Below are 19,258 nucleotides of genomic sequence, written 5' to 3'. Positions count from 1 at the left end.
TTCCAGATTACTACCTCATGAAGCTGGTTGAGAGATTGCCAAGAGTATGCAAAGCTGTCATCAAGGCAAAGGGTGGCTATTTGAAGAATCTGAAATCTAAAATATATTTTGATTTGTTTAACACTTTTTTGGTTACTACATGATTCCATATGTGGTATTCATAGTTTTGATCTCTTCCCTATTATTTTACAATGTAGAGAATAGCACAAATAAAGAAAGACCCTGGAATGAGTAGGTGTTCTAAAACTTTTGACCAGTGGTGTATCTGTCTAGCTAAGTCAGGTTACTAGACCTTGATAAGAGCATGGCAAATAATACTAAGCACACACCATGCATACAACCATTACGTGAAATGAGAAGAAGATATTAGTACGAATTGAACATATTAGATGTGCTTAAATTATTCTTAATGTGCTATTCAAAATTGTACCTATGGGTAATTTCCTATTTTACGTGCATCACAGTATGTTTGTCTAGGAAAACATCATTTGAAGGGATTTGTGAAATAGAGCTACTGGTAGAAGCAGGATGTTGGTCATAAAGGCTAGCTATCACACTAAGAGGAGCATATTGTATGTTAAGGTTCTGCTGTCAATCGCTGAACCTCAGGACCATGCAGGTCAATCAATTTGACCTGCATGGTTCTCTCTCTCTCTCTCGTCCCAGATCACTGGAGGAGTGGAGAAAAAAATCTATAGAGTAAAGTAATCAGTGGGCGGAAGATACAGGGAAGGCCTCAGGGCCGCTTGGCTACCTGAGTTCCATTTCACGCATCAGCAGCTGCAACACAAACACACCACGCTCTCCTCGCCTGTCCTCCCATCTTAAACAACACAAGCAGCCCAGTGCTCTGCCATGCTCCTCACCCCTGTGACCTACTCCTCCCCAGAGGAAACTCCCAGAGCGCACTGCAGCACACCAGAGTCTACCTGTCCCGACGCCAGGTGCCTGTTATTGATCTCCAGTCGAACACACCACACACCCAATACGACAGGCCTCTCTCTATAGTGTACTATAGCACCAAAATTCTGTAACGTCAGAGAGGCCGTGATGCAATACAACTGCCCATCTCCTCTCCTCTCCCACTCCACTGCTGACATCATCAGCTAATGTACATGAGACAATGACTCATCGCATTCAGTTCAATGATGCCTGGTACATCCATGATACCAGAGGTGGGACCAAGTCATTGTTTTACAAGTCACAAGTAAGTCTCAAGTCTTAGCACTCAAGTCCCAAGTCAAGACAGGCAAGTCCGAGTCAAGTCTCAAGTCAAGACCGTCAAGTATCAAGTCAAGTCTCAAGTCCTAAACTTTGAGTTTCGAGTCCTAAACAAGTCATAATGTGCTCTTCACCAAATGTAATACAATTTCATATTTTTAACAAGGGTAATAGTATATTACATTTACACAAATAATGAATGCTTTTAAAAATATCTATATAATAATTACTTTCCAAATAAACGTTATATTTCCATGGAAATACATGGGAGGCCATAAGAAAGACACACCCCCCCTAATAGTGATTGACATTCGAGGATCGCTAAGGGGCGCAATCAGGCGATGTAGGCTTGTACACAATTGCCCAACCTTACACACACACACACACACACTTACACACACACTCTCTCTCTCTCTCTCTCTCTCTCTCTCTAGCCAGTTGTAGCTCAATCTTGGGTGCAATGATCACATTCCCGCACTGACTGACTGTGTGGAGGCTCATTTATTTAACTTTACATTAGCCTACATATTACACCAGTAAAGTAATAAAATATATAGCTGTTGGCTATATTAGCCACAACTTACCGTTCTTTGTGCAGCTTCAAATGTCGAACAAAGTTGGAAATTGTTGCACCTCCGTCTATAATTTTCTTCCCGCATGTTTTGCAAGTTACAATCCGCTTTTTGTTGATACAGCGTCATCTTTATATCCGAAAATAATAATTTGGGGTATCATTCTTTCCAAGGGCTCCATCTGAATTCACTCTTCCGACGTTCCTCTGCACTGCCACGCAAAACTTTTTCTCAGCTGACACAATTTGATTGACTGCTGTCCGATTCAAACTGTAATCCGTTAAATGAAGAGTAGATGCGCTGCACACTTTTTTTAATAGTATAATTTTTAATATTTGGGCTTGGGGAGGGTATCAAGTCAGTCATAAGGCTCAAGTCCAAGTCAAGTCACGAGTCATTGGTGTTAAAGTCAGTCGAGTTGCAAGTCATCATATTTGTGACTCGAGTCTGACTCGAGTCCACACCTCTGCATGATACTATGAAGGAGTGATCTGTGTTCAGTCATTGATCACTGAAAAAACAGTACTTTAGCACAGAGGCCTCTTCAACTTTTTCTTGCCCAGGGACCCGCTCCCAGGCAAACCGGCAACCCAGGTACCCCCATCATATGTTAGCATGTCTTGTACAGAAAGTCTTATCTTCAGGTGATGGCAGACATCATTATACGCACGATAGAACAGCAACTTTTTTTTAGCAAACGTTACTCTTGAGAGAATCTGTCGCACACCCGACAGTTGCTGAGGGGCAGGTGATAAAGAGTAACACTGAAATGAAAAGAAGTCTTCGCACACTCAGGATCAATGCACAATTTTCTATTTAAAATAATAAGCTAAGCTTTTGGTCGTCAGACTTTCATCAGAGCTTTTACCATGCTGCACAAAAACAAAGGGACTGGGGGTGAACAGTGGTGCTGTTTCCCCTAATGCAAATTCCATCTTTAAAGTATCACTTATGGTTTTGAGTGTATTCCTTCTTTCTTGTAGTAAGTTTTACAGTGTGCCTGGTTTTACATTTAGGTGACCTAGAAGACCAATGGTGGGTGCAGGGTCACGTTGGGTGGTAGAAGAGGGAGCAATGGCTGGGTATTTGTTTAACAATTGTAAAATGCAAATGACAGTATATCCTGAAGCACTGCTGTACTAACAAAGGACCAAAGGGAGAGGTCAGAAGTGTTTACAAGGGGCCAAGGGAGGAAGAAGGATTGTAGATGGCTTTGCCATTACATCTCAATGAGATGGATTTAAACATGAGGTGAGAGAACCTCAAGATGGGATGGGTCTATCAATGGATCCTGTGGAACAACAACACACATTGTCTGGCTAGACTGTAAACTCTCCTTCCAGACTCATATTAAACATCTCCAATCCAAAATAAAATCTAGAATCGGCTTTCTATTTCACAAACAAAGCCTCCTTCACTCACGCCGCCAAACTTACCCTAGTAAAACTGACTATCCTACCGATCCTCGACTTCGGCGATGTCATCTACAAAATAGCTTCCAACACTCTACTCTGGATGTAGTCTATCACAGTGCCATCCATTTTGTTACCAAATCACCTTATACCACCCACCACTGCGACCTGTATGCTCTAGTCAGCTGGCCCTCGCTACATATTAGTCGCCAATGGCTCCAGGTCATCTATAAGTCTATACTAGGTAAAGCTCCGCCTTATCTCAGTTCACTGGTCACGATAACAACACCCACCCGTAGCACACGTTCCAGCAGGTATATCTCACTGATCATCCCCAAAGCCAATACCTCATTTGGCCACCTTTCCTTCCAGTTCTCTGCTGCCAGTGACTGTAACGAATTGCAAAAATCGTTGGAGACTTATTTCCCTCACCAACTTTAAACATCAACTATCTGAGCAGCTAACCGATCGCTGCAGCTGAACATATTCCATCTATAAATAGCCACCCAATCTACCTACCTCATCCCCATACTGTTTTTATTTTATTTACTTTTCTGCTCTTTTGCACACCAGTATCTCTACTTGTACATCATCATCTGCTCATTTATCACTCCAGTGTTAATCTGCTAAATTGTAATTATTCGCTCCTATGGCCTATTTATTGCCTACCTCCTCATGCCTTTTGCACACACTGTATTTATACTTTCTTTTTTTCTACTGTGTCATTGACTTGTTTATTGTGTTATTGGCTTGTTTATTGTTTACTCCATGTGTAACTCTGTGTTGTTGTCTGTGTCACACTGCTTTGCTTTATCTTGGCCAGGTCGCAGTTGCAAATTAGAACTGGTTCTCAACTAGCCTACCTGGTTAAAAAAAAATAAACATGATCTCACAGTTAAGCCTGTTTTTATGTATCTAGACAGACACTGCCAAAAAAATGTAATCAACTGAGCGAATACAATACAAGGGCTGATACGAGGTCGAATTTGGAATGAACTTTAAATCGAACAGTGGAAACCAGGGAAATTCAGGCAATTCAGGAAGTAAACTGAAATTCCAATGTTCCTCATTGAAGTGGAATTGACCCCAACCCTGGTGGAAACATCACATGGTAAAGGGGAACTTCACCGCTAGACACTATTTGCGGTGTTTTTCCAGTCTCCTTACATAATTATGAGTGATGAGAGAGTGTTTCAGACATAATTATGCAATACAGCTGTATTTCTGAATTTTTGTGCCCGGATAGCTGTGACAATGACACCATTGGTTGATTGAGCCTGCTGCCTGATCTAAAAATGAATGGATTCATGTTTTGCTAACTGTCTTAGCTATACCTAAAATGTACTGTAGTCTAACGTTATAGCTAGTCAGCTAACTAACCGAGCTAGCCTCAGTGCCTTTCATTAGGAGCAAAACTGGAGAAATGTTTGATGGTGGAGAGTAAAGGAATGACTTTGGCTGTATGACTCATATTTGTCTTGGAGTAACTATACCTGTGTGTTGTATCCATCTAGCTAGCTAATGTGTGTCTGTGGGATACCTCATATTTCTACACCATGCTGCTACAGTAGGAATACAGACAGTACACAACGATTGCCCATGAATGTCTGATAGCGTTTTCATCTTTCTCTTGCAGACAATATCGCTTGGATACAAAGAAGTTGATGACTCTCAAAAGATGTGAAAGGTCCCATAACAACAATCTCCCCTTGTATCAAAGTGACTCCGAACACCTCACTGCACCATCCACACACACCATATGCAAGTATTAACTTGGTAGAACTGTAGTATTCATTATAAGCATTAGTGGTATATTTTTCTTCTATTTCTACTGTATGTCATATATTGCCATAACTGTTCCTGCATACTGCTGTGTAAACGCACCTAGGTCTCCAGAGCAAATACACGTCTTGAATACAAGCCACGGGTAATTATTTGCTATATCGACAGACTAATCTACTGTTTTATTAAAACATGATTCCTTGGCAACAAATTAAAGTTTAAATGATACACCAACCCCTTGCATGATTTGTTTTATCAGGAAGATTGAAGCTAGTTACCAAATACATGTCATGAATATCACAATGAATTCATCCAGAAGTTGAAGTCAACACTTTATTGGTTTCTGATGCACCTGGAATTGTTTACTCACTGAATCTAATACATTCACAAATATTATATAACACCATTATATACATATGTACAAGAGCTAGAAATATCTATACCACAATGCAGTTGTGAGCATACTGGGCATTCTATATTATACTACAACATCAGTCTAACTGAATATGTACGTTATGTTGCCTGAATGTTCCAGGCAGGGTCCTGAATGTTCTTCAGCTGGTGAACCTCTTCTTGTGTTGGGTAATGGCATTTGGTTTAGCAGGCTTTGGCGCGGTGGCGGTGTTCTTCACCACCCACTGCTTCGACCTCTTGCAGAAGCTTTATATGTACTCCAAGTCTCCTGGAAAGACATGATGACTTATCATGGGGGTGTGTAATCATACAATAAACCATGTTCATCTCAAAACAAAAAAGGGTACAGTAGAGTAGTGTTTTGTTACACACAGTCAATAATGGGGCATTGAGATGGGCTGTTAGCAAAGATGTGAAAAGGTTGAGGGGGGGCTTGACTTGTAGACCATCTAGTCATGTATAGTTGTGTATGAGCACCTACAGTTGTGCTGTTGGGTAGACAAGCACTGCCAACAATAGAGTAAATAGGCTAGATGAGTATACTAACAGCCCCTCTCCCTCATACCAAAGAACTGAATGCAAGGGTGTAAAAAGTTGGAGGGACACTTGTCTTGTAGACAGTTTAGCTATTGGTGATTTTGTTTTCTCAAGAGGGTATTGTGCTTTCATAAATACCTTTGGCTGTCCTGGCTTGTTTCAAAGTCAGATGATGTTGAGCTTGAGCTTATTCCAGCCTGAAAGCTTTTATCTACCCAACGGGTCCACCCCCCTTATTTTTTGTCTTGTTTGCATATCCCAACCCCCCTGAGCTTGATTGTATTGCCGCTGCAGATGTTGATGGGGTGAGACTTTAAATAAAACCCATAATGCTAGTCATGTTAGCCTCTGCGGTAGTTAGCTAGCTAGACAGCTAACGTAACCTAACGAAGCTAATGTTAGCTTGCAAAGTTTCAAATATCATCGCCAGATAGCAGCTGTCTAGTTACATTATTATGCTTTGGGATGTCTAGCCAGCGCATTATAAAAGCTACCTAGCTAGATTTTGGTTTAGATAAACAAATGTAGTTCGATGGTAGTTAGCTAGATAACGTTACCTCAGCTTGCCTTCTTTTCTGCTGCACTGATGTCGGCTGATCGGATGCCTTCCTCTTTGAAGTGAAGGGGAAATTCACTGGAATAGCATCACTTTTCAATGTTTGACGACATGGCAACCCCATCAGTTGTGACTTCAGTTCCGTTTAGAACTAGCTGAAAGTGCTGGCTACAAAATCAGACATTTTGATTTTTCACCCATCAATTGGATACCCTACTTCTCCACCGGGCGATTCTCCACGTCCTGAAATCGCTATGAATTCTGGATATTGTGGTTTGCTTACAACCAGTAAATGCAGCTGGCCCGTTTCCACCGGTGAGATGCAGAAATGCTCGTATTTTTGTGTAGTGAGGAAATTCAAAATCTTCATGGCACATCTGATATTTTAAAAACATATCTATGGACATATATAGTGAAATAGAGCAGCGGTGAAATTTCCCTTGAATCTTCTACTGACCCTTTAAACCAGCCCATCATCACAGGTGTGACAGAAAGACAGTGAGATCGTGGTTGTCTAAGTGTTTTCTCCTACCTTCTCCTTACAATGTCCTAATGGGGCCTTTATGAGAGGGCAGATGGACATCACAGGGAGCCCTGTCAATTTAATCCCACTGACTGCTGTCAGGTCAGAATGTAGCTGGTGCTGCTTTTATGAGCAGTTTGACCGCGTGGCTCCTCAGAGTCAGAGTCATCCCATTCCTCTGTGCTATGGGACTGGGTGACTGGGAGAGCAGCGTAGCCCTGTTCCATGGAGAGGGTTCGGTTGGCGTCAAGACTGATTCCCAGGATTTGTGTCTGTGGTGGTGAGATTACTACTTGGTGTAGTTTAGTTTAGGCCTTTCTCCGGCTTCAGCAGAACATGTTCCCAAGCGGCTGGCACGGGGTCACCCTGATCCCTGCTTGCCCATTCTCCCCTCCTCCTCCTCCTCCTTCTGCCTTGTTCTCCTCTCCTTTTCTTGTCTCTGTGTTTTTTTGTGATGTTATCTTTTCACTCTCCTCCCACTCACTGCTGTTCCCTGAAGCTGTCTCGGGCTGAACAGCTCATTGTTTTTGTCCTTGTCCTGGTTTAAAAGATGGCATGACTAGTCAGGGTGCTTAGCTGTTTCCTACACAGCCCCCTTTGAAAGGAGTATGGGTCAGAAGAAGGCCAATGCCGACTTAAAGACAATTCATCCTCTCGCAGCAACTCAGACTGTATCCTACATGTCAGTGTTCATTCTCATATCAGGACTGAACAATACTGAGCCCTGTTAGCGTGTGATTTATTTGGATCCATGCACTATACATGATTAATCTTCTTACTGTTTGTAAAATCAACAAAACATCCTCCTTTTTATAGATGAGATGCAACATAATGAAACATCTGAGCGTGTGAACACAGAATGGTGATGCAGCTCAATAGCATTTTTTTTGTATTACTAACGCAGGCAGGCAGCGAGTACTGCGCAGGCATTGCCATGACAAAATGAAACAATCCTCCTTTCAGCTTTGGCTGTTTACATAAGTTGTGTCTCCTTTCAGATGTATTTTTATTCTGATCATGCACATGCTGAGGCGTTACACAAATCAAGAACGAACTCCTTGCAGATGGGGTGATGAAAGCTGTTCTCTCTGCTCCATGGGGGGTGGAGGGGGGCTGAGTGATTGAGGAGAAGACATGTTGTTCTGTTCATCATGAGGGCTCTAAAATTGATGTGCCCTTTTGGCTCTGCCGGCGTGACCTTAAAAATCTGAAACTCTCGACGAGAGGCACGGCCACTGTCTCAGCACTGATCAATCTCCATCCTCTGCTGCCCTCAGTTCCCCCTCTGTGCCATTCACACACAGACATCACTACTCAAATAATACAGTTTGTTGGTAAAGCTGGTGGCATGTCATCAATAACAGGTTATAGCAGCTGTCATGAGATCTGTGGAATCAAATTAGCAAGCTTGTTGGAAAGCTATCTAGCTAGGCTGAATTGCCAAATAGCATTATGTTACCTTTGTGTGAAGGTATATCACCATTCCATTAAACATCGAAACGACCCCACTCCTGAGATTGACTGGCAATGGGGATCTGACATTGCAATTTGCAATGACCACATAGGAAGGAGCCGGCTGGAGAAGTATTTGGGGAAATATAATCTTTCAGGCCATTTCTCTCTCCGGAAAGGAGGCAATGAAACCCTTTATCTACTACGTGCCCAAGAATGATTATATTTTTTTCTCTCTGGCCTTGCATTGCATTGTTACTCGATAATTACAGAGGTCCTTGGAGGATTCTCATTAGGGTGTTGACCTTGAGGAGGCTCATGCAACATTGACATCTTAACTAAAGACCGGAACACTTTTCATTCCATTCCACAACACACAGCGCAGGCAGGGACACTCCGATCACATTGTCCGCCATGAGCCAACTGGAGCGGAAAAGCCAGTGGAAGTTCAGGAAACATGGATAAAAAACTCTGAATGTGATGAGGTGCTGCAAGGGCAAGATGTCTTTAACGAGCCCCCCTCTCCCTCCTTCCCCTCAGCCCATTACTTCAACCCCCCTTCACTCCCTGACAGTCCCTAGCTCCACCTCCGCACACACTCATTACTCCCTCAGCACCCATATCTAGCCATTCCTTCAACCTCTGCACCTGTTCCTACCCCCACCTCTATTTCTCTTCTCCTATCCCCCTCCTTCCACAAATGTGTTGTTCTGTTGTTGCTTTGGCGAGGAGGGACACAGCAGGGTGAGTAATTCTCCCGGTGATACTACCTCCTGACCTTTCATTACACCTAAGGAAAAGAGGGATTTTTCCTTCCCTCAGAAGCGTCACTCCTCATCCGCCATGACGGCTCCTGGTGCATTGTGGATCTGGGGCTGTGTGTGCCCCAGGATTCGGGGGGGAGGGATCTGTCCTGTCACAGTGTGGAGCGTCAGGCAGTGGGGGCTGAGGATGGGGCCAGAGACCTAGGGTGGCCTACAGGCTGACAGCAGACAGACCTGCTACTTGTTAGCTGTAACACCTCTAAGCTGAGGAAGATGTCAGCCAACAGACAGCATCACAACCGTCGGGCATATCACCTTTCCACTCATCCGACCCCCATACCTAACCCCCTGCAGCATTTGGATGTGCTCCTGCCTAAAATGCAATTAACATCTTCAATGCTGTATGACAATAAACACAGGTGTGATACTCAGTGTTGGGGAAGCTACTCTGAAATCATAGTTACCAAACCAATAATTACTTCACACTGGAACAAGCAACACTAAATCTATCCTTAATTAAAAATATAGTTTACTTAACTAAAGCTACTCTGAAAAAGTAGTTCACCACATCCAAGCTACAAATTGTAAGAACAGATCACTATGAAATCAGAATGTGTCATTTTGCCTATTAAACACAAAAAATATGTTTCAAGTGAGAATTGGGAAGGTCTGATTCAGAAAAAGAAAGGAATTCAGCCATGTTTTATTTTATTTGAGCAAAAAAAGTAGTGTGTAGTTCCAGTAGTTAGCAACATTGCCAAAAAAAGTAATTAACTACTGACAACACTACCTAGATTTGAATTTAGTTCAACTACCACCAAGCTACTACAAAATGTAGTTGAATTACTAGTTGAACTACTTAACTCCTTTTAACACTATGGCTCTTTGGACAGTGAACATGACTGGTCCACTGTACAACACCAATGCAATAAAGAAAGAAAGAACATTACAATTAACATACCACATCCATGGTGAAATCAAAGTCCAGAGAGTAACTAAACAGTGATATTATTTAATATTCTTATTGTCCAGTATGAATAGTCCGGTCAGTGAGGGCTGTGGTGAGTTAGATCATTAAGAGTTTTCTGTGTTCTGTGGTTCATTATGAGTGGATAGGGGGGGCTTGTCAAGTCACGACAACCAACCACAAAGCCTCCGCATGGAAACAGTCAGGCAGCTAATTCCTTAGATCCAACAGAGCACATACAGAATATACTATTTCGCTAGCTCAAAAAACAAAATGGAGATGTATGAATAGACTGTGCAGAGAGACACAAAGGGAAGAGATTGGTAGTAGGACTGACTGGCAAGACAGAAAGTGGCTAGCTAAGAGCATTTGGAGGAGTGCGTGGGCCGTGGGCGAATTAACAGAGCCTGAGCTGAGCCAAGGCTGTATATACAGTATGTCACAGTAACAAAAGGGAAGCAACTCCTTCATTTGAGACCCTGTGTACATAACCCCCCACCCCCTTCCACTGTAGCTTTTACAAAGCCTCTTTTCTGCAGCTTTTCCTAATTTACACCGATCCAGAAGAATGGGTAATTGCTGACCAGAAAACAGGTTTATTTTGCTATCCTATTAAAACATACATGTTGACAATGCTCCACTTTCTGGAGAGAGATGAGCAGGGAGGCAGCACTAATGCTGCAGGCTTCACACATCTCAAAACCACAACGCAACACACAGGGGTGGGACACTCAAAATTAGAACTGGGATCACATCCACATCCGTGGCACAACAAACAGCACTTTGTTTTTGGAGGGAATTGGGCGCTGTACCCCGTGCTCTGGAGTCCTAATTTCCTCCCGGTCCCATAGTAACAAACTCCTTTGTCAGTGATGGAAGCTTTGTAGATATTTATGCGCCAGGGGAAATATATATATTTGTTTTATTATTCCAAACAATGGGGCTCACGCTGAGTCTGAAATAGGTCACAAATGGATTATAATTTTTTTGTTTGTTTGTTTTTTGACACTACTTTCATTCTTTATTTTTAGATGTAGTAAGGAGAGAGTGTTTCGTTATTTTATCTATGACAGAAGAGGCAGCATTGGCCATCAATAAACATTGTTGTTTCAGTTTTTAAATTATACCCTTGGAAAGTCTCTTGAATACATTGCAACTAAAAAGGTTGCCAATTCCAAACCATACGTGTACATACTGTGTGTGAAAGTGAAGATATTGACAGAGCATTATATTAACCTGGCTTATGCTGATAATTACAAAACATCAACACCTAGCTATATCCCCTCCTACATGGTGATAAATAAAAAAAATCCTACTTGACAGCAATGTGGTAATTTTCTAGAGAGTAATAATGAAGGTTTTGAATTTGTCATTTTAGAAATATAAGATGTTATGCTTTTAGTTTGGCACACGCACACATTGAGGTATTCATTAGAGCACCACTAACAGAACACTAGACATTAAAGAGGTTGAACGGGATCTTAAGCACAATGAATTGGATTCGAAACATCCTCCGAATTGCAAAAAATAAAAAAGCATGATCATTGAGTGAAATAAAAACAATACAAATTGTAATAAAAAAGTAAGAATAATATACATATTAACAACTGCAACAGTGATGAATGCCATTGGGGTGGGGGTGGAGTAAAGGTCTGAGTAACGTGGAGGGGGGGGGGGGGGCAGCAGGAGAAAGAATGTCAATAGAGGGAGCAGCATGTAAGGCAAGTGAGAGTTGAGGGTGTGGGGGAAGCAGGTACCTGACTAGTGGTGGCTATTCAGCAGTCCGATGGTCTGAGGGTAGAAAGTATTGGTCAGTCTTTCAGTTTTTTGTCCAGCCTGGTTCCTTCTGAAGTCCCCAATCAGCTTGTTTGTTTTGCTAATGTTGAGGGAGAGGTTGTCAACCTGGCACCACACCGTCAGAGTGCCTACCTCCTCCCTGTAGGCTGTCTCATCATGGTTGGTGAACAGGCCTACTACTGACGTGTTGTCAGCAAACTTCATGGTGGAGTTGGAACTGTGGGAGGCCATGCAGTTGTGGGTATACAGGGAATACATGAGCGGTTTGAGGACGCACCCTTGTGGGGCCCCTGTGTTAAGGATCAGTGCTGCGGAGGTAATATGGCCTACCTTCACCACCTGGGGACAGCCTGTCAGGAAGTCCAGGACCCAGTTGCATAGGGAGGAGTTTAGACACAGGACCGTAAGCTTTATAATGAGCTTATGGTATTGTGGTATTGAAGGCCGAGCTGTAGTCGATGAACAGCTTCCTCACATATGAATTCCTTTTGGGTAAGGGCAGTGTGTACTGCAATAGCGATTGAGTCGTCCGTTGATCTGTCAGGGCGGTATGCGAATTGGAGAGGGTCGAGTGTGTCGGGAGGGAGGAGGCGATATGGTCTTTGACTAGCCTCTCGAAGCACTTCATGATGTCGGAAGTGAGTGCTACCGGTTGGTAGTCATTCAGTTCAGTTACTTTCCATTTCTTGGGCACAGGGATGATAGTGGGCATCATGAAGCAGGAGGGCTTAGACACCTGAGCTAGGAAGAGATTGAAAATGTCAGAGGACACAACAGCCAGGTCTGCACATGCTCCGAGGGCACGGCCAAAACAGTCTTGGAGTGTGAATTTTGATTCGGACCACCGCTCTACAGACCTGACCACCGGAACGTCCCTCTTGAGTCTTTGTTTGTAGGCGGGGAGAAGTTTTACAGCCCTACCATAGACATGAGTAGTTTTAAAGCCCTCCCAGTCCCACTGTGTGTAATAGCCTGGCTGTCACCAAATCTATGGGAATGAAAGGGCACCTTGCAACCCCAGGGTCACACAGGATCAAAGGTCACGGTGGGCCTAATCTTGTTTCCAGACACTTCCGCCCAAATGCTCTAAGAGTCTAGTGGACCAATGTTGCCTTCATTGGCCAATACAGAAAGACCAGAAGAAACTTCTGGCGCACAGGCATTGGCTTAATCATCTGATTCTACCAACCAATCATCTCTTACTACACCTTCCTCCTTACCCTCCCTGGTACGCTAGCACATTACAAGCACAGACCCACGCCTCGCAGTCAAGTGATACGCTCAAATTAAATGTTGACAAATGCTATACTCAGTAAGGTTACTCTATCAGAATTCAGGGGTCACTCACTCCCACTAATGCCAACTATTGAATCGTTGATGTACAAGGCTTATATGCGTTGTGTGCAATAGCCTAGGGACAAGGTTACGGTGGGGCCAACAGGAAAACTGTTGAGCAAACATCAACACACACACACACACACGCAGGCGCGCATTCAGATGTACACACAAATGCAAGCATGCATAGACGTACAGACACAAAATACCATAATTTCTATAAAACTGGTGTCTTTAATGCAATGCAGTGTCAAAGTAATGCATGTATAACAAATAAACTGTCGTAATGAAACTGAGTGTGGCTGTCCTGTCCTCTTCTACATTACTGTAAGGTTGAAGGGTGAATGTGGCATTTGTGGCAACTGTGAGTGACATTTTAGAGGGAAATGACCCACGTGCCATGTGGCATTGAATAGGGGCAATGTCATCCTGGTCTTACTTAGCTCCAAAAGCAGCTGATAAGCAACCCCAACCCCAATGACACAAACACCTTCACACACACGCACACACTTGATGTCTCTGACATGTGACTGTCAACCTTTTCTCATGTCAAGTGACAGTTAAAACTTCATTAGGGTAGGGGACACTATTTTCACCTCCGGATGAAAAGTGTGCCCAAAGTAAACTGCCTGTTACTCAGGCCCAGAAGCTGGGATATGCATATAATTGGTAGATTTGGATAGAAAACACTCAAATGTGTCCAAAACTGTTAAAATAATGTCTGTGAACTGATATGCCAGACGAAAACCTGAGAAAAATCCATCCAGGAAGTGGGATTTTTTTACGTTTGTAGTTTTCCATTGACTGCCTATACAGATTCCATTGACTTAGGACTCAAATTGCACTTCCTATGGCTTCCACTAGATGTCAACAGTCTTTACAAATTGTTTCAGGCTTGTATTCTAAAAAATGAGGGAGTAAGACCACTCTGAATGAGTGGACACTGCAGTGTCCCAGAGGTCTTTCACGCACAACCGAGAGCGATCCTTTCTTGTTTTTCTTTTATATTGACAAAGCTTTTGTCCGGTTGAAATATTATTGACGATTATGACTAAAAACAACCTGAGGATTGATTATAAACATCGTTTGACATGTTTCTACGAACTTTACTGATACTTTTCAGATTTTTTGTCTGCCTGTTTTGATTGCTTTTGAGCCTGTGGATTACTGAACAAAACACGTGAACAAAACTGAGGTTTTTGGATATAAAGAGGGACTTTATTGAACAAAAAAAACATTTATTGAGTAAACGGGAGTCTTGTGAGTGCAACCATATGAAGATCATCAAAGTGATACATTTTATTGCTATTTCTGACTTGTGTAACTCCTCTACTTGGCTGGTAACTGTTTGTAATGATTTGTCTGCTGGGCGCTGTTCTCAGTTAATCGTATGGTATGCTTTCGCCGTAAAGCCTTTTTGAAATCTAACACCGTGTTTGGATTAACAAGACGTTAATCTTTAAACCGATGTAAAACACTTGTATGTTTTATGAATTCTTATAACGAGTATTTCTGTTTTTGAATTTGGCGCCCTGCAATTTCACTGGATGTTGGCCAGGTGGGACGCTACCGTCCCACACCCCCTAGAGAGGTTTTAACAAGACACGTCATCTTCCAGATATGAATGTGCCATTATATCCTCTGTGCAGGTTTAGCTACAAGAGGTTTTAGTGAAATACATTCAGTTGTCTCATCGTGCTGGATGTCACGATATCATCTGACATGGGCAAGGCTCAGTCATGAGCTCCATGCCATGTTACTAAACAAATACATTCTGACATTACTGTAACCCTAGGACCTAGCTACAATTAAGGTCATCATTGGCTTCAGAACACAGCAAGGAAAGGAGAAAGTCAAGCTGTCCTTGTTTGTGTAAAAAACAGAGAGCAGAAATGTGTTTGTAGAACTTGAATGTCAGAACAGTGGGGGTCCATACTTGCGAACATTAGAAAAAGTTTGAGTTTAATTAAACATTTCATCTGTCTCAAAATGTGCATCAGCCAATTAAAATCGTTAACACAGTTGCACGTGATAAAACACTACATGTTAGCTGTTTCCATTAGATAAACTGGCACATTTTAGCAATATCCTAACCTGACCAGCTGGCAGTGATTATTTCCTGTTACAAATTCTGCATCAGTCAATTACAAATGTTCACATAGTTAGACGTGATCGAACACTTTTCCATGACAGCGTCCTCAACAGAAGTCGAACGGCATCATCTGCTAATCAAAGTTAGCCTACTAAAACACGGACAACATTTTCACTGGACAAATAGCTCACAGTGTAGCAAGCTTTGCTCTTTGTAATATCTTAAAAGTTTGATTCCCAGGTGAGATAGGATTTCAGCGTGTTGTTAATAATGGAAGTGCAGCCACACATAAAAAATGAAGATTAAGAATACAGTGCATTCGGAAAGTATTCAGACCCCTTGACCTTTCCACATTTTCTTACATTACAGCCTTATTCTAAAATGGATGAAATGATATTTTTTTCTCATGCAAATGTATTCAAAATAAAAAACTGAAATACCTTATTTGCACAAGTATTCATACCCTCTGCTATGAGACTCAAAATTGAGCTCAGGTGCATCCTGTTTCCATTGATCATCCTTGAGATGTTTCTACAACATGATTGGAGTCCACATGCGGTAATTCAATTGATTAGACATAATTTGGAAAGGCACACACCTGTCTCTATAAGATCCCAATGTAGACAGTGCATGTCAGAGCAAAAACCAAGCTGTGAGGTCGAAGCAGTTGTCCGTAGAGCTCCGAGACAGGATTGTGTCGAGGCACGGATCTGGGGAAGGGTACCAAAAAATGCCTGCAGCATTGAAGGTGCCCAAGAACAACGTGGCCTCCATCATCCTTAAATGGAAGAAGTTTGGAACCACCAAGACTCTTCCTAGAGCTGGCAGGCCAGCCAATCTGAGCAATTGGGGGAGAAGGGCCTTGGTCAGGGTGATGACCAAGAACCCGATTGGCACATGACAGCCACTTTGAGTTTGCCGAAAGGCACCTAAAGATTTTCTTGTCTGATGAAACCAAGATTAAACTCTTTGGCCTGAATGCCATGCATCACATCTGGAGGAAACCTGGCACCATCTCTACAGTGAAGCATGGTGGTGGCAGCATCATGCAGTGGGGATGTTTTTCAGCAGCAGGGACTGGGAGACTAGTCAGGATCGAGGGAAAGATGAACGGAGCAAAGTACAGAGAGATCCTTGATGAAAACCTGCTCCAAAGCGCTGAGGACCTCAGACTGGGGCAAAGGTTCACCTTCCAGCAGGACAACAACCCTAAGCACACAGCCAATACAATGCAGGAGTGGCTTTGGGACAAGTCTCTTAATGTTATTGAGTGGCCCAGCCAGAGCCCGGACTTGAACCTGATCGAACATCTCTGGAGAGATCTGAAAATAGCTGTGCAGCGACACTCCCCATCTACCCTGACAGAGCTTGAGAGGATCTCCAGAGAAGAATGGGAGAAACTCCCCAAATACAGGTGTGCCAAGCTCGTAGCGTCAAACCCAAGAAGACTCGAGGCTGTAATTACTGCCAAAAGTGCTTCAATAAAATACTGAGTAAAGGGTCTGAATAGTTTTTATTTTGAATAGATGTGCAAACATTTAAAAAAAACTGTTTTTGCTTTGCCATTATGGGGTATTGTGTGAAGACTGAAAAAAAGAACAAAAACAATTTAATCTATTTTAGAATAAGGCTGTAATGTAACAAAATGTGGGAAAAGTCAAGGGGCTGGAATACTTTCCGAATGCAGGAGCAGCATCTTTCTTCAGCCTTGTAGACAACCACACTGTTAGTAATGATGCTTATTAGGCCTATTACTTAGACATGTAAGCTACTGATGCGCAGGTCAGCTGTTTGTTCACCCGCACCCACCCACAGTTGCTAAACAGTATGTGATAGTGAAAATCTGAGGTCTGCACCTGACCCTAACCCACAGAAAATGCGCTGCACAGTCAGAGATGGGGTAACGATCTTTTGACAAGGGGTGTGGGTTTAATTTCCTTGAGTCTATTGATGCACCTGTGATGTGCCAACACACCGGTGATGTAACAACAGTTTGTCTGTAGCGTCCAAACAGTTTGGGCTACAAACTAATAGGACCCCACTGTAGAAAGGGGAGACGCTCACGAACATGATAGTCTTCGTTTTGCTCTATGACCCCCACAAATGTCCAGGGACTCGTCTAAAGGTAAGATAGTTTTGTGCCAACAGAAATAAGGGGTTAAATATGTGTAAAAAATATATATATTTATTTCCTGATTTTTCTTATATCGCTTAGACACTTCAAAACCATATTTGTTATGATAAATTTTTTGACTGTCCTTTTTGGCATTTATGAATGTGTTATTCAATGAGTTTCTATGGTTCATGTTAGTATAGGCCAAATGCTATATTTTATCACATTTTTATTTTTGGGATACCTAAAGGGGTCCTAAAATTTGAAATCAAATAGCTAAATGAATCAATCTTAAAACAATTCCATATGTTAGCTTAGACCCCCCCCAGCTTGGACTTGTAGGATTTTTTAAAAGCCTAACTTAAATATATTTTTTCTTATAATTTCCGACAATTTGCTAGGTTATTTGTTAGTCAACTTGTCTTTGATACATGCAGCTTCTCTTCTGTCAGTACTGCCCTAGAAGACTACAGTACATAAACCCTTGCGCACCAGAATAATGACATAAATTGATGAATACTTCAATCTAGTTGACATCAGTAAAGTTCTTTCATCTCTGCAATACCTGTCACCCCCCCTAAAAAAAAAACAGGAATGATTTTCCATGCAAAATTTCCAAATGACATCCGTTTGAATGGTTTTAAGGAAATTAAAAGCTGTTATAACGACCGTTGGTGGAAGAAGGTGATTACCAAAGCGCAGCGTGGTATGTGTTCATATTTCCTTTAATTAACTGAACACTACATACAAAAGAATAAATGAAAACCGAAACAGTCCCATATGGTGCAAACACTGAAATGGAAAACAACTACCCACAACCCATAGTGGGAAAACAGGCTGCCTAAGTGTGGTTCTCAATCAGAGACAACGATTGACAGCTGCCTCTGATTGGGAACCATACCAGGCCAAACACCTAGAAATATAACACACAGAACAAAACATAGAATGCCCACCCCACAGTACCAAGGTGCGGACTCCGGCAGCAAAACCTAAACCCATAGGGGAGGGTCTGGGTGGGCACCTGTCCTCGGTGGCGGCTCTGGCGCGGGATGTAGACCCCACTCCACCTTAGTCTTGGCCTACTTAGGTGGCGCCTTTGGAGCGGCGACCCTCGCCGCAGACAACGAACTGGGGACCCTTACAGCGGGCCCCGAATAGACGGGCGGCTCTGGCAGCTCCGGACTGACGGGCGTCTCTGGAAGCTCCGGACTGACGGGCAGCTCTGGCAGCTCCTGACTGACGGGCGACGCTGGCAGCTCCGGACAGGAGGGAGAACCTGGAGGGAGGAGACGGAGAGACAGCCTGGTCCTGGGAGAAGAAACAGGATAGACCGGGCCGAGGCGCACTGGAGGTCTCGAACTAAGGGCCTGCACAACCTGTCCTGGCTGGATGGTGATTTTAGCCCGGCATGTGCAGGGCGCAGGCACAGGACGCACTGGGCTGTGCAGACACACGGGAGACACAGTGTGCAGAGCCGACGCAGGATATCCTGGCCCGAGGAGATGCACTGGCTGTCTGGAGAGCAGGGCTGGCACCATCCGCCCTGGCTGGATCCTCACCCTAGCCCGGCAGATGCAGGGAGCTGAGATGTAGCGCAATGGGCTAAGAACACGTACTGGAGACACTGTGCGCTGCACCGTATAACACGGTGCCTGACCAGTACGATGCCCGCCACGGTAAGCACGGGGAGTTGGCTCAGGTCTCCAACCTGACTCTGCCAC

General features: G+C 43.2%; 1 long non-coding RNA gene across 1 annotated transcript; it reads right to left on the bottom strand.

Moving 5' to 3' along the window:
• Positions 1-5,306: 5,306 nt before the first annotated feature.
• On the bottom strand, positions 5,307-6,732 carry LOC139421999 (uncharacterized). Its single transcript, XR_011635694.1, has 2 exons — positions 6,496-6,732; positions 5,307-5,669 (listed from the first exon to the last, which is right to left on the bottom strand). It is a non-coding gene; the product is annotated as an uncharacterized lncRNA (long non-coding RNA).
• Positions 6,733-19,258: the final 12,526 nt, after the last annotated feature.

This window comes from Oncorhynchus clarkii, chromosome 12 (genome assembly GCF_045791955.1).
Source record: "Oncorhynchus clarkii lewisi isolate Uvic-CL-2024 chromosome 12, UVic_Ocla_1.0, whole genome shotgun sequence".
NCBI lineage: Eukaryota > Metazoa > Chordata > Actinopteri > Salmoniformes > Salmonidae > Oncorhynchus > Oncorhynchus clarkii.
Note: the sequence above shows the minus strand (reverse complement) of the source record. Positions and strands in the feature narration are given on the sequence as shown.